The 16,343-nt window shown below is 38.2% G+C and overlaps 1 protein-coding gene across 1 annotated transcript in view; it reads left to right on the top strand.

The window, feature by feature from the left end:
* Positions 1-4,229: 4,229 nt before the first annotated feature.
* LOC128734457 (SPRY domain-containing SOCS box protein 3) overlaps positions 4,230-16,343 on the top strand; it is a 29,388-nt gene continuing 17,274 nt past the window's right edge. The window contains exon 1 of the mRNA XM_053828667.1: positions 4,230-4,415. The gene's annotated coding sequence lies outside the window, so the exon portion shown is untranslated. The remainder of the gene's footprint in view (positions 4,416-16,343) is intronic.

Below are 16,343 nucleotides of genomic sequence, written 5' to 3'. Positions count from 1 at the left end.
GGCCACCTGCACAGCTGTTTTCTTTACGGAAATCCGTATAAAACCCTATAAAGAAAGAAAAACAAAGCCATTTTTCTTATTTGCACCTTTTGCTTTTAACAATGGCCACCCCAGCCATAGGAAATGAATAGTTTTATTATTGTACTTTTCTAAACACAGCTTTTTATATATTTATTAGTTTAGTATTACATGCTATCCTAATAAAAAAAAGTAGAAGGTGCAACAGTGTTTCTTCCATGGATACAACAAACCTGTCATTTCTTTTCATTTCATTTCAAGACAAAACTTGTTTGTAAACAATATTTTTAGTGTCACCACCAGGAGCAAGTATGCACAAATTATAGGCTGAGCCCACTCTGCAGCATGCCACATAAAGTTTACCAAGGGAAAAACATGGTGTTCTCAGATGAACTCCACGCTGTTTGAATGATTGCCCCTGGGACTCAAACAGAGGTGGCCAACAACAATTAGCACTAATGATCGAACACTTTTTATACAGGTCACTTTGATTCGGTGCATAATTACACTTAACAAATCTACAGCTGCGAGCATTGCAGTTTAGTGTTTCGTATTTTGATTTTTTCTGTTGTACGGGTTACTCCCCCCTTCTCCTCAGCAACCTCCGGTCAGCAGCTTCTCCTTTTGTCCTGTCCTTATGGGAGAACCGTCTAAACATTTCGGTCCCCCTGTTGTCAACCGCTGCAGTGCTGATTCTTTTATGTCAAGAGACATGTGTACCAAGTTTGATGAAGAACGGTCCAGCCGTTTCGGAGTTATGGCATCCCCCCTATTAGGGACACTCCCCCACCTATTAAGGAACCTCTCACCCCCCATTTTTGTTGAACCCTCAGATTCCCTTACGTCAAGGAACATGTGTACCAAGTTTGATGAAGAACGGTCAAGGCGTTTCAAAGTTATGGCTTCCCCCCATTAGGGACCCTCCCCCACCTATTACGGAACCTCTCCCCCCCCCTTTTTGTTGACTCCCTAATGCTGATTCTCTTATATCAAGGAACATGTATGGCAAGTTTGATGAAGAACGGTCAAGCCGTTTCGGAGTTATGGCCTCCCCCTATTAGGGACCCTCCCCCACTTATTAGGGAACCTCCCCCCCCCCTTTTTGTTGACCCCCCAGTGCTGTCAAGGTCAAGGCGTTTCGGAGTTAAGGGCTCCCCCCTGTTACGAACCCCCCCCCCTCTTTTGTCAACTCCTTAGTGCTGATTCTCTTATATCAAGAAACATGTCTTGTCTGCCAAGTTTGGTGGATATCGGTTAAGGCGTTCTGGAGTTATGGTGGAACATACAAACAAACATACAAACATACTCACTCTCACTTTTATATATATAGATAGCGAACGATAGGGTTTGAACGGTCATGAAGTAATTTGCGGTTTCGTCACTAACGAGAATGACATTAGCTGCGGATCGTTTACGTAGGAGTGAGAGGGCAGCGGAGAGTGGAGGAGAGAATCCGGGAGTTTGATATAGGGCTTTTGCTACACACACATGCAAGACGTCTGTTAGGCACACATTGCATTTTTTCCTATTCGATGCAGCAAAAACGCGTTGGATAAAATGATCATTTTTTCTAAAACTATTTATCCATTCAAAATAAGTAATGTTTGAATCAACCAAGAAATGTACCCCGATATATATGTTTACATTTAGCAACTAATATTTCAGTGAATTAGCATTAAATCGGTAACCCAAAAATACGGCTTTCGGATGCAGCATGCCGCATAGGCCAAGTTCGAAATAACTGAATGTAGCATTCATTTTAGTATAATTTATTGTTTTCTTGACCAAAAGCAATCGCTGGTTGTCGATATTTGTTCAGTTTTATCTCGCTAACATAGTTAATAGTTACATTTTTGATCATTTCTACCGCGTTTTAGCTTGTTTGTTGAAAATAGATTTGTTATTTAGTAAACAGATATATTACCTTGCTATACATATAACGCAAATAGTAATTTCTGTTTTAAATGAAGAAATTAAATGATTTAAAAAATCTCGCCCTTCCCAGCCCATATAGTTTATATGGAGCTGTCACTTTTGCCTGCTCAACAGCTCTCCAATACATATGCACTCTGCAAACACCCTATTTGATGTGTTTGATATTATTCCTCCTGCAAACAGCCTCAGCGAGGGCCCCAGCTAATGTCAAAAAATCTTTATATGTGTGCGTGGTGGAATACTTCATTACTTAAAGTTATTTCCATCGTTTTCCATCATCTTTCTGAAAAAGAAGGGATCCCTAATCGAAAGTCTATATTTTGATGTATGAGTGAAGCCAATTTATGGTATTTTTATAGTTATTGAAGTGCTTCACCGACACCCTTGTGCCATGGTCCGGACTAAATATAAATTAGATGAAATTTTGTCTGGTAAATATGGCGGGTTGGACGGATCTTTTCATTTTAGCAAATCCAAATAAGTATTTAAGATTTTCGTAACATGGTGTCTAGCATTATCGTAAAATAAAATAATCTTATCGTGTGGATCCTACAATTGCGGGTGTTTTTTAGTATTAGATTTTTTCCGCCATAAACTAAGATACAAATAAAAGACTATCGTGAAATTTTTATCACTAAAATACTGGCAATTGACAGGTAATAAAACATTTTTTTGAAACTGTTTTTTGAGACTTTTTCTCGAAATTTTTCAACCAGGTGAAAAAAATTTAGTGAAAAGCTTCTATCTGGATGGTAGAGAAATTTTAAATAAATTTTCTAATCTAATCTAATCTAATCTAATCTAATCTAATCTAATTTCACACTAACGCAGCCAATACTTGAAGGCATCCTGGAAAATAACGATTGGTTGAATCAATCATTTTTCTTGTCAACGGCCAGGCCAACTGCGCAGCATGTACCGCAGGGAGAATTCCAAAGAATCAAATGGAATTAGAAACGATACTTAATTCCATTCAACTCTTTAAAATCGAGGGGAAGGAAGAAAGCGTGGACCTCCCGTACCAAATGCTTCCCATAAAGATATTGATTTAGTTATATTTCCAGTTTACTCCGGACCCTCGGGGGTGAGCTTGTGGTTTTTAGACCAAAAGCCAGGCTGCAATAGGCCAAGGTTATAGCGCCTTAGTTCGCTCTCTGAAAAGAGACAAAACAAATCAAAACAAAGCAAGCAAAGTAACTGCCGAAATATGGTATAAAGTAATAAAATAATATTATAGTCGCAAACAATTTCGACAAGAAGAAGATATGAGAAGAAATGTATATTTATAAGTGTATTTGTATATTAGTAAACGGATTCAAATTTCTGTTTTCTTTTCTACTTTACCTTGGAAGAATAACTCCTATTCACGTGCTTTTTCTGCACAGTCGTCTCATTTCGTACATCTAGCAGAGGATATAGTTGAGAGATAGACTTTTTTTACAGAAATTTTAAATAAATTTTCATTCAACAATTTCTGTTTCATTAGTTCACGAGTTGCAAGTTTTTTGAATAAACAACGTTCGAAAAAATCGAGAAAGGTCAATTAAAGAAACTTCTAGCTTTTTACTATATTTTTTTGTTTATAGCACCATAAATTGGGCCGTGGATATAATTTCAAAAATTCTGGGACCATTCGGCCTAAACCTATACAATAATTGCTAAATATTATTTGTGGTTTAATATTACCAACTGAAAGAAAATGTAAAAATTTAAGATTATCCAAATTTGTAGTCTATTTTTCTTGTCTGAAATATGAGAGTAAATAGTTTGATATATTTTTAGACTTGGTTTTTTCAGCTCATCAGTCATAATCATATTGTAAACATATTGATACACCTAAATGGAAGTTTAATGTGGACCAGAGCTTAGCTACCCTGTGTACATACTCATCGCATAGGTATAAAGACATAAGATCTCTCAACGGTCACCATCATTGTCAGAAAAGGTTCTTATCAGTAGCCTTTCCATTGATTGCTTCTTTTAAAATTTCTTCACCCCCACATTAGGATTCCTGTTCCTATCAGCGGCTGATGGTATCAACTATGGAGTTCCAAATTGGATGCCCGCGCCGCAGACTACAATGTCGCCCCAATATTGTAAGACACAGTCCTACGGCGAAATATCTTCCTTCTCGTAATAAGTTAGTGAACCGTAAAGTATTCACCTTAGCCGACGCATCCACTCGGAATACTTTAATCGCTTGCCGAGCGGAGAGCGCTTCCTTCATCATCGCAGACAACGACATTTGTTCAGTCACTTCCAGTCCAGCAGCTGGCGAACATCGTTATCAGTGTAAACGCATGAAAACATTCCGGTTCAGGTTGGAAGAAGACATTGTTTTTACCCTGTGACTTCAAAATTTGTTTGCTGATTGAAGCTGATATTGAACAACCGCATAATAGCGTCTTAGTCTTCTAATAGGATAATTGAATCCGTAAATAGCGACATTTTTGTAAATAAACGTGAGTACAAACTTGAAATGTATAACTTGTAATGTAAATAACAAATCTCTACCCGGTTGCATACCGAATGGAACGCTTCGCGTTTTATTGTTTATTTAATATTCTAGGGATGGCTAAGTTATGGATTAGTACCATATGCTGTTACTACGGGGTTTTCATTTGAGCATATCAAAACAAGGACGTTAAATTGCTTTTATAAGAAATTTTTATGTTCACTCCATTTGTGGGTAAATATTGACGAAAATAGAGCTACCTTTGGTAATTAATCAATTGAAGGACTAACAACATAATTTAGAAAAACTTTACGCGATATCAAATTCGTTTGTGAATCAATCAATCAGTCATTCAGTTGAGAGCTTTGTTCTATTATGGCTCGAGCATAATTAATCTGAATTCTACTTACACATCTAGAAAGTTAAATAATATTCCACACGCAATAACAATTTGATCATCTCTGCTTTAAATCAAACATCATCGATGGACATGTGAACAGTAAGTGATACATACGTCGCCGACAACGTTCTCTGCAGCATTGAATAGATATTATGATGCTAGAATGGACAGGAACCTAAAATTTATAGATATCAAAATCATTTATACGACTATTTTTTCGTGAATTTTAGGATTTACGCGGGTTTAATTTGCGTGAAAAGCGACTCAGGTACTTATGCTAAAGATAAAGCAAAGCGTGCATTCCACTAGATTAGAAGATTGATCCTCTGTTTTTGTTAAACAAACTTCACAGCAAGCTGCTAGTAGTACAGGACAATAGTGTTACGATCCTATTGGCTGTAACAGCCACTTCCAAATGAGATTTGACTTGTTAGAGCAGCGTCGTACCTCGCAACCAACTGGAAGGCATCTACTACAGGTATCGAACTATAAAGTTGCACTACTAACGTTGTTTATATATTTTTTCAACCTCAAAAATAAGTTAGCAATAATTTTGAAGGTTTATTTTACTCTTAAATTAAGAGATTTGATAAGATGAGATAAAGTCAGACTACAATCAACAGGATTTGTAAATGCTATCTAAATATGCAATGAGTTCTCGGAAAATATTTTTCGAATGCTAAGGTGAAAGCAATTCGCAGTGTTCTTTAAGTGTGCATAGATGGCCATGCAACGTGCTTTATAGGATGGTAAGGAAATGCTGTCCAGTTTAGTTTTCGGAGTTTACCGCGAAATTGGAACTTTCATTTGCAGTTTTCTCAAATGTTCCATCGTGACATATATGTAAAATGAAACATAATATATGCAGTACGTAAAGTAGGGGAGATTGGCTGCGCCCTTTTAAAATAAAGCCCCTTCAAAATTGTTTGAAAATTAAACAAAAACTGGAATAGCACGAAAACCCCAAAAGGGTAGAGCTACACACTACACTTCCTTCAGCAAAAAAGTGTATTTTCATAGTATGTTAAACTTTATGGAATATCAAAACTGTGTAGAAATGAAAATAACTAAAAAGATAAATTAGAAAAACTGGTTTTAAGGATATACACTAATCTGTAGCACTATAACTTCTTTCCTCAAATAACTCTACTCAAATAATGTTTTGTACAACTTTTTTTGAGGCATTGTTTATTTTTGGTTTTAAATGAAAAATCAGAGGGGTTGTGTACAAGACACGACCGCATATATAGGCGACGCAGGACTACGTAAGTCTCTTTGTAGTGATAGTAGCATGTATTCATGCTTGTAATCATTCGATTCTTCATGTATGTGTATATGCTATATGCAACATATATACAAGCTACATGCGTTGTATGTGACATTTGACATTTGTCAAAGTAGTAACATTGCATACGTTCAATTCTCAAAAGATTGTGTATTTGAAAACAATTTAACAAAATCAAGAACACAAACTATTACTTTCCTGCTACCTTACTAAAATTAAAGATTGTTTTTATTATCCATGGTTTCCCACGTTGAAGGTATTTTACCAATTCAATCCTATTTTATCAACAGCACATCTTTTCACTACAATTCTAATGAAACGGCAAGTAGTGATGTCCGAAATTTTCAATTATTCGATTACCGATTAATCGGTGAGCGTTATCTGCACTAATCGATTAATTCAACTATTCGTGTCAGTGGTTTTCGATTAAAAATATTCGAATATTTCTTTGATTAATTCGATTAATCGAACGATTATGAACGATTAACGAGTATTATTCGGGCATTACTCGTACTCATTGAACTATTCGATTAATTTAACTACTCGTGCTGGCAGTATTCGATTAAAAATTAGTCGAATATTCCAAGTATTATTCGATTAGTTGAATTAATCGAACGATTAACGGACATCACTAACGGCAAGCATGCGTATTCATACAGAGCCGTATTATAACCGAACACTACAGCTGTAGCACATTTTTCCAACACAGATATCAAATTCGCCGAGGTTTAATCGTCACACAGTAAAGAATTTGCGATCTGTTGGGACAACGAACTTGTGTCATTTTTTCTGGCACACTTCCCTAACACAGACATCAGATTGGACTAGGTTTAATCGCGTTCGTAAGAAATCTGTTGGCACGAGGGGGCTTTGTCACTCTCTTTTGCGTATTTCCCAAGCAAGGACGTCAAAATGGTCTAGGTTGAACCGCGATGTCAAAAAATCTTGTTGAAATGAGGACACTTTGTCACTTGTTTTGGCTTACTTCCCAAGCACAGATATCAAATTGGTATAGGTTTAGATCATCGTAAAGAATCTTCCAACCAATCACGAAGCGAGAATTCTGGTAAAACATAGGTTCATTATTTTCAATTTTTCAATAGTTCAACATCAAGAATCCATGCTTTTCTTCATTTGGGTCAATTCTTAGAAGATTTTCCGATAGATTGGTGTAAGAATATTGAAAATCGATCGGAAAACCGCTGAGCTATTAGCGCTCAAAACCTTTCATTTTTCGTGACGCTCGCATTTTTCGATTTTTTGGAATGACACCCTATCTCAAAACTTGCCGTAAGACGTAGTCCTACGTCAAAAGTTAAATTGATTAATTATTGATTTAAGGGGGTCAGTCAATGAAGTCAATGAATGAATATTTTTTTAGTATAACAAAAAAGTACTTCGAAAGCATTTCCGCAAAGTAGTTGTAATATTTTTTTGAAACGATGGTTCTACAATTGATGAAGGGACGGTAGGGAAAGAAATGAAAATTTTTTGGTGAAGGTGGGGAAGAGCGGAAAGGAAGGGGGGGGGGGTATTGGTAGCTATGCTTGACAAGTAGTCATTTTGACTCCTACCTTTTGTCCAATACTGGAAGGTGCATGAGTCGAACCAAGCTGTAATCTGAGATTACAACCGGATTCGAACCCACAACACCCGCCAGGGCATGTGGTTCGCTGGTACTTGTACCTTTGAACCATAGAGGCGCTGGACAAAAGGAGACCGCAAAATCCACTTCTCAAGGATAGCGACGCGTTAGGTTGGGTTATCGACACATATTGTGCCGCTTCCTACATCAATTGCAGATTACCACCGAGCGAGAAGTTTTAATCTAACTACTGTTTACTTTCAGGACAGTGTAAATTTGATAGTTTAATGTAAAATTGGTGAAATTTTAACTAGATGGTATCCATACTATCGTAATGGAAGTGGTATCCGATTCCAATCAGTGACAGGATTAGTTTTATTATGCACGGTCAACGAATGATTTGTCATGATTTCGTCACCAATGGACCACATCGTTGATTGTAAATGCACCGACGATGCCACCGACCTGATATGCATCAACGGTCCTTGCACGTTGCTTCAGTTATTTTGTAGCTGAGTTGGTTATAACTTTATTCGATGCATTATCTGCCGTCAATAAATTCAGTTAGCGTGCCACTCGGCTAATCGACAATGACAATCGGACGGTTCGCTGATTTTCTACACCAGCACGCCCAGAAAGACATCCTTATTTACGTAAGTCCAGCAAGACGTAATTACTTCCATCGAAACTTCGTTTTGGTTTCCATTATATCAATTTTCGTTGAAAACGTGATCGCCGTCATTGAACCTCATGGTTATCAACACCAATAGTAGCTGTGTTCCAATATCGACCGGAAAATCATCGAATAGCTATTCTATCGTTAAGGCAGTTTGGTCCCTTTAAGATCCTCTAATGTTGCTTCACGACCAGTTGTGCCCTGGTCGACTTGGTTCCATGATAATAGCATGTGAAGCAGTGTGAAACGTTTAGCCTATACTGGATCAGCATTTTGCCATTGTATTCCATCGAAACTTCGTTTTGGTTTCCATTATCCCAATTTTCGTCGAAAACGTGATCGCCGTCATTGAACCTCATGGTTATCGATACCAATAGCAGCTGTGTTCCAATATCGACAGGAACATCATCGAGTAGCTTTCGATCGCTTTGGTCCCTTTAAGATCCTCTTATGTTGCTTCACGACCAGTTGTCCTCTGACCGACTTAGTTCCATGTTTATTTTCTGCACTACATATCGTCGGTATATTAACAGATCTTTGCTTTCGAGGAATCGGCAGCGTCCATCGTTCATTTCACGCTCATTGTGAATCTGACTTCTGAGTTGAGAATACTGAACACGCGACACGTCAGTGTTGTTCTGTGATGTCACGGCCAATATGTTCAGAGACATGTTTGTAGATGAAGGTCAGCGAGTTATAGCATTACAACATTAAAAAGACCTACTGTCTCACTGTACTTGTAACTATCATAATTATTGTTAATTTTTCTCCTATTTCGGGCAAAGCACAACATATAGTCGGTATGTATCGGGTAAAACAGTAGTGGATGTACATTTTGACATGTGGATTTTTATACTAACAATGCATTTGAAGCATTATTTATCCAGTTTTAATCTATGTTGGTATATGTTCCACGATTCATAAATTATGGTACTCGGAATACAATACGCTTCAACAGAATTACGAACATTTTTAACGAAAAGCATCTATTCTAAAGAGGTTGTATGTAACTTTCGATTCAATAATTAGTTATTATTGATCACTTAACATTAATTTCGAGTATTATTCTGAAAGCTCAGCAAATCGGTTTGCGAGACTAGTCACAGTTATTTTATTGGAAGTACTTTTAATCTTCCAAAGTGAGATAGATACAAGATCTAGCATCTTGCTGATTTCAGCAGGGACCTTAATTTTGAAAATGGTGAATATTTTGAAAAATACGTCAAACGCAGTTGAAAAATCATCCGTACATTGCATGATAATCGAGTCAAAAATAAGAAAAAATTGACCGCCTTTGAATGTTTCACCTACGCAGACAATATGCGGGTTTTCATTGGGGTTTTTCTCGATATATGAATTAACCGTGTCCATCGTTTCCGTAGAATCAACTGGAATCCATATGATTAATGGTGACACTAATGATCTACGTTTAATTCCACGGTTGGACAAATGTTTCATAATGCGGAGTGCTCCCCGGATATATTTATCTTCCACGCATAACCAACTCTTTGTATCCAACAGCAGTCCAATATTTAGAAATTCACGTACGCTATAGGTTGCTTCAGGTGCAGGATACAATCGTTCAAAAATTTGTTGAACCACCATACCGCTGTAGGATATGATATGAGGAAAAGTTCGCATAACGTCTCCAAGATTGCCATGACTCTCGTTTACGACTGATTGTAATAAAGTATGACAACTTTTCATGCCTTCACATATTATTTTTAAATTTTGAGAAGTTGCGCTCAGAGCAGCAATGTTTGTCGCAGTATCAAATTGGTCATCCGAAATATCAAACTGCGGCTTAACAGTCTTCCGCTGAAACTTCCTTTTTTCGGGATCAACTTTTTTCCTCATATTTGATACACGAGTTTCGATGATTCCTGAGATTTCTTTACTTGCTTTGTTGTTCCAAAAAAATAGGACTCTTTAGGCGCGTCGGGACCTAGTTTGGTTTTTTCCAAATGTGGAAACTCCGTCAAATTTTTTTTTGCCAATTCTTGCTTTTCATATCTTGTTGGATAGTTTTGGTCACATATAATTCTGTAAAAATAATTAGTTTCGTAAAAATAATTAGTCAGAATTCGAATCATTTTTAAAAGACCGCGTCTATCAGGAATATTTTCATAATTCAATTGATCAAGTATCTTACAGAAACTTGCTTCTTTGGCCAAAATCGATCTAATGCTCTCATTATTTGTTCCAGCATTGGTAGAAGTACTGGCAGTAGAATCATCCCTTAGACTTTCTCGAATTTTTTGAGCCATGCTTAGTATCATTTTTCTTGGTCCCTTTTCCGCAATTCCCATTTCTATGATGTCACTATCATTTAGCTCAAGCAAAGAATCCGTCGTTATAAGGTTTGCTGTGAGCTTCGCCATGCTGCTCTCGTCGAGCTTGTCTCTTAAAAGATCCATGTTGAGAGGAAAATAAAACCCTTTTTTAAGCACTTTGTTAAACAGAGAAATGAATGCTATGAGAGCGTAAAAGTAGACTCGTTTGAGATTTTTGAGGAAAGATTGTTTTAACCTTTTCAGCGGAATATCGCAAGAAGCTCGGAAAATACATTCAAGTTAAATTTTCTTAAACAATATTTAATTTAGAACCGTGTCGTATAGAGTTAAACTTCCCGCAGCAATTTGCTAGAAAATATCCTAAAATACACTTCCGTTCACTGTTCAACCTAGTTCTTCCTAAATTCGATTCTTTTATTAACTGCTGCTTGAATACAGTACAACAATGAACCGACGACACTATGCCGGCCCTTACGACTTGCAAGGTACTGCACGTGACGTTGTTCGTCTGTCAGCTTGTGTTAGCCGCGTTTCTCGGCGCGGGTTTTCGAGGGAAGGCCCCGTTCCTATGTAATAGACTAATCTCAAGTTTTTAGTCTTGACCTTGAAATGCGGTCATACATATATATTAATATTTTTTTGAAACGATGGTTCTACAATTGACGAAGGGACGGTAGGGAAAGAAATGAAAAATTTTTGGTGAAGGTGGGGAAGAGCGGAAAGGAAGGGGGGGGGGGGGGTATTGGTAGCTATGCTTGACAAGTAGTCATTTAGGAACGGGGCCTTCCCTCGAAAACCCGCGCCGAGAAACGCGGCTAACACAAGCTGACAGACGAACAACGTCACGTGCAGTACCTTGCAAGTCGTAAGGGCCGGCATAGTGTCGTCGTCCTGAAAGTAAACAGTAGTTAGATTAAAACTTCTCGCTCGGTGGTAATCTGCAATTGATGTAGGAAGCGGCACAATATGTGTCGATAACCCAACCTAATGCGTCGCTATCCTTGAGAAGTGGATTTTGCGGTCTCCTTTTGTCCAGCGCCTCTATGGTTCAAAGGTACAAGTACCAGCGAACCACATGCCCTGGCGGGTGTTGTGGGTTCGAATCCGGTTGTAATCTCAGATTACAGCTTGGTTCGACTCATGCACCTTCCAGTATTGGACAAAAGGTAGGAGTCAAAATGACTACTTGTCAAGCATAGCTACCAATACCCCCCCCCCTTCCTTTCCGCTCTTCCCCACCTTCGCCAAAAAATTTTCATTTCTTTCCCTACCGTCCCTTCATCAATTGTAGAACCATCGTTTCAAAAAAATATTAATATATATGTACTAGCTGACCCGACAAACTTCGTATTGCCACAAATTAACCTGTGTTGTACATAAATCATGAATCTCGGATGATCTTTGTCACAATCTCGAGTTTTGCAAGCCCCCCAGTAAGCGGCGCTTCCGACGGCGGGTCACCGGCAACACTCGCGACCGTCTCGTCCTGAATGATCTAGTGTTACTATAGATAGTTTTTGTGGTCTTGTATTGACTAATGTTTTATAGAAGAGTCTCGAATTTCTCGAGTTCGATTAGTTTTTGAGTTTCGCAAAAATTTCTGTTTTATTTGTATGAGAGTCTCCATATCCCCCTACCACAGGGGTGAGAGGTCTCTAACTATCGTAAAATAAATTCAAGACTCCAAAATCTCCCACCTGCCAAATTTGGTTCCATTTGCTTGATTGGTTCTCAAGTTATAAGGAAATTTGAATTTCATTTGTATGGGAGCTCCCCTCTTAAAAGGGGAAGGGGTCGTAATTCATCATAGAAAAAATTTCTGCCATCTAAAACTCCCACATGCCAAATTTGGTTCCATTTGATTAATTAGTTCTCGAGATAAGAGGAAATTTGCATTTCATTTGTATGGAAGCCCACCCTCTTAAAGGGGAGATGGGCCATAATTCGCTTTCTAAAGAAGAGAGGGGTCTCAATTCACCATAGAAAAAAATCTTGCGTCCAAAACCACTTACATGTCAAATTTGGTTCCATTTGCTTGATTAGTTCTCGAGTTATGAGGAAATTTGTTTTTCATTTGTATAGGAGTCCCCCCCCCCCCTCTTAAAGTGGGGACATCCATAGAAAATATACCATAGAAAATATTCTTGCCTACAAAAATACCCACATGATAAATTTGGTACCATTTGCTTGATTAGTTCTAGAGTTATGAGGATATTTGTATTTCGTTTGTATGAGAGCCCCCCCTCTTAAAAAGGTAAGGGGTCCTAATTCATCATAGAAAAAATGGTTGCCTCCGAAACACCCACATGCCAAATATGGTTCCATTTGCTTGATTAGTTCTCGAATTATGAGGAAATTTGTATTTCATTTGTGTAGAAGCACCCCCTCTTAAAGTTGGGAGGGGTCCTAATTCACCATAGAAAATATTTTTGCCTCCAGAAACCTCCACATGCCAAATTTGGTTCTATTTGCTTGAATAGTTCTCGAGTTATGAGGAAATTTGAATTTTATTTGTATAGGAGCCCCCCCTCCTAAAGTGGGTAGGGGTCCCAATTCATCATAGAAAAAAATTTTGTCTCTAAAAACACCCACGTGTCAAATTTGGTTCCATTTGCTTGATTAGTTCTCGAGTTATGAGGAAATTCGTATTTCGTTTGTATAGGAGCCCCCCCTATTAAAGTGAGGAGGGGTTCTAATTCACCATGGAAAATATTCATGCCCTAGAAAACTTTCACATGCCAAATTGGATTCCATTTGCTTGATTAGTTCTCGAGTTATGAGGAAATTTGTATTTCATTTGTATAGGAGCCCCCCCTCTTAAAGTGGGGAGGGGTCCTATTTACCATAGAAAATATTCTTGCCCTCGAAAACTTCCACATGCCAAATTTTGTTCCATTTGCTTGATTAGTTCTTCAGTTATGAGGAAATTTGTATTTCATGTGTATAGGATCCCCCCCCCTCCTAAAACGGGGAGGGGTCCCAATTCAGCATAGAAAAAAATTTTGTCTCCTAAAACACCCACATGCCAAATTTGGTTCCATTTGCTTAATTACTTCTCGAGTTATGAGGAAAATTGTGTTTCTTTGGTACAGGAGCCCCCCCTCTTAAAGTGGCGAGGGGTCTTAATTTACTATAGAAAATATTCTTGCCCTCGAAAACTTTCACATGCCAAATTTTGTTCCATTTGCTTGATTAGTTCTCGAGTTATGAGGAAATTTGTATGGAAGCCCCCCCTTTTAAAGAGGAGAGGAGTTATAATTCCCCTTATAAAGAGGGGAGGGGTCTCAATTTACCATAGAATAAATTCTTGTCACCGAAAACACCCACATGCCAAATTTTGTTCTATTTGCTTGATTAGTTGTCGAGTTATGCAGAAATTTGTGTCTCATTTGTATGGGAGCCTCCCCCCCCTCTTAGTGGGGGGAGGGGTTTCTAACCATCACTAAAACCTTTTCTGGCCCCAAAAAACCTCTACATGCATATTTTCATGCCGATTGGTTCAGTAGTTTTCGATTCTATAAGGAACATACGGACAGACAGACAGACAGACAGACAGACAGACAGACAGACAGACAGACAGACAGACAGACAGACAGACAGACAGACAGAAATCCTTCTTTATAGGTATAGATGACCGCATTTCTCAAGGTCAAGACTAAAAACTTGAGATTAGGCCAAAGTAGTTTTCCCGCAAAAGCTGATGTCCTTCTCTTTTTAGATCCGTCCCACCGTGTGGCGAGACGAATAAACCTAGGCGATTTGACGACGGAAATTCCGACTATAAAGATTAATACGGCCCGATTTGGCTCTGTTCAGGTTCCAAAACCGAAACAGAGTCAAATCAGACCGGAATAAAGTCGGAATAACAAAGTTCGTGCCGATTTTTAACCGGACCGAACCGGAACCCGGACTTCAATTTTTTGTTCCGATGTCGAACACTACTCAAAACCTTCCATTTTTTCATGACGCTCGCATTTTTTGATTTTTTGGAATGATACCCTATAGACCAAACTCGTGTTGTTAGTCTATAACCTTGAAATGCGGTCAGGCATTAATATTAATATTTTTTTTTTGAAACGGTTCTACAATTGATGGAGGGACGGTAAGGGAAAGTAATGAAATTTGTTTTTTGGAGCAGAGGGGAAAGAGCGGGAAGGTGAGGGGGAGGGGGTTATTGGTAGCTACGCTTAACAAGTTGTCATTGTGACTCCTACATTTTATCCAATGCTGGAAGGTGCATGGGTTGAACCAACCTATAATCTCCGATCATAACCGGACTCGAACCCACAACACCCGCCAGGGCATGTGGCTCGCTGATACTTGTACCTTTGAACCATATAGGCGTTGGACCCAAAAAAAATTCATTACTTTCCCCTACCGTCCCTCCATCCAATGTTGCAAATTTTCATCACGATGAAGGCACATCACCTGCTCGTCAGCGATTTAAATTGTATCAACTTGCAACTCTATTGTATGTATCCTGAACGCATGCGAAGAATCGCCGATGCAAAAACTGGTGAGCAAAATATGAATTGATTACGCTAGCAAATACTCGCTCGGTATCTCTGTCTCACACTCATCGCTAATCATCGTTAATCGCTGTCATCCAACCGAGAATGTATTTCGCGATGAAACGTAAACAAGCATATTTTTTGGCAAATTACAAAAAAAATATTGCGCGTTGAAATATAAAACGTTATTCGTATTACATATAATAATTCTGAAATTGTCAAACGTCTACATATACTTGTGACGCCATACGCACGCCAGTTACTTCAAGCGGCGCACGGACAAACAAAATGGTTTCAATCAAATGCAAACCTGGTTTTTGCAATTTTTGCACAGATATTTTTCCTCGCTGTACAGATGGCCAGATTTTTCCAACAAAAACCACAGAATTATATGTGGCATCCCTGCTTGTTACCCGGTAATTAGCTTCACAACGGTTGAACCACTATTCAAAAAAAATGTTTGTTGGGTATGTCGCAAAAATGTATATTCCAAGTATCTCAGGTGCTAATAGTCGACCTGAAAAAGCAACATAAGTATTAGGTACAAGTTTTTTTGATGGTATAATTCAATATCCGATAGCGCTTTTGCCTGTCTTTCAAAATTGATAAATCATCACTACTCATCGCGATGAGTCAAAATGCGAGCTGTTCGTGTTTGATTGGCATCACTAGCGATCAATTCATGCATGAAAAAGAGTGAGTGGTAATTCGCTTTTCTCTCACTCTCATAAAATAATTCTCAGCTAGAAAAGCATTGCCAGAGAATTTGACGTTATGGAATCACCTTTGAGAGTGTTTCGAACCGAATCAGTACTTTTATCGATGAATAGCAACATTGCCTCCATCAATTGTAGAACCACCGTTTAAAAAAATGATACCCTATGCCAGTTACCTTCCTGAACGACGTAGTCCTACGTCAAAAATCACAATTTTTTTACTTCAGATTTCAGTTCTTCAGTCTTAAAAACACTATTTTCAAACTTTATGTGCCTTTTTCTCGGAAATTGTGCAACGTATTGCAACATTTTTTTTTTGTTGGAAGCTTGGAGAGGACTTTTATAACTCTTTGTTAACGCTTTGTACTCAAAACACAGCCAGATAAAAAAAGGAACAGAAAACAAAAATTTATTCTTGGAATCATCTTGTGTTTCTTTTTCTTTTTTTTTTTCATGCTGTGTTTCGGT

This window comes from Sabethes cyaneus, chromosome 2 (genome assembly GCF_943734655.1).
Source record: "Sabethes cyaneus chromosome 2, idSabCyanKW18_F2, whole genome shotgun sequence".
NCBI lineage: Eukaryota > Metazoa > Arthropoda > Insecta > Diptera > Culicidae > Sabethes > Sabethes cyaneus.
The sequence above is the reverse complement of the archived record's forward strand: the minus strand, read 5'-3'. Positions and strand labels throughout refer to the sequence as shown.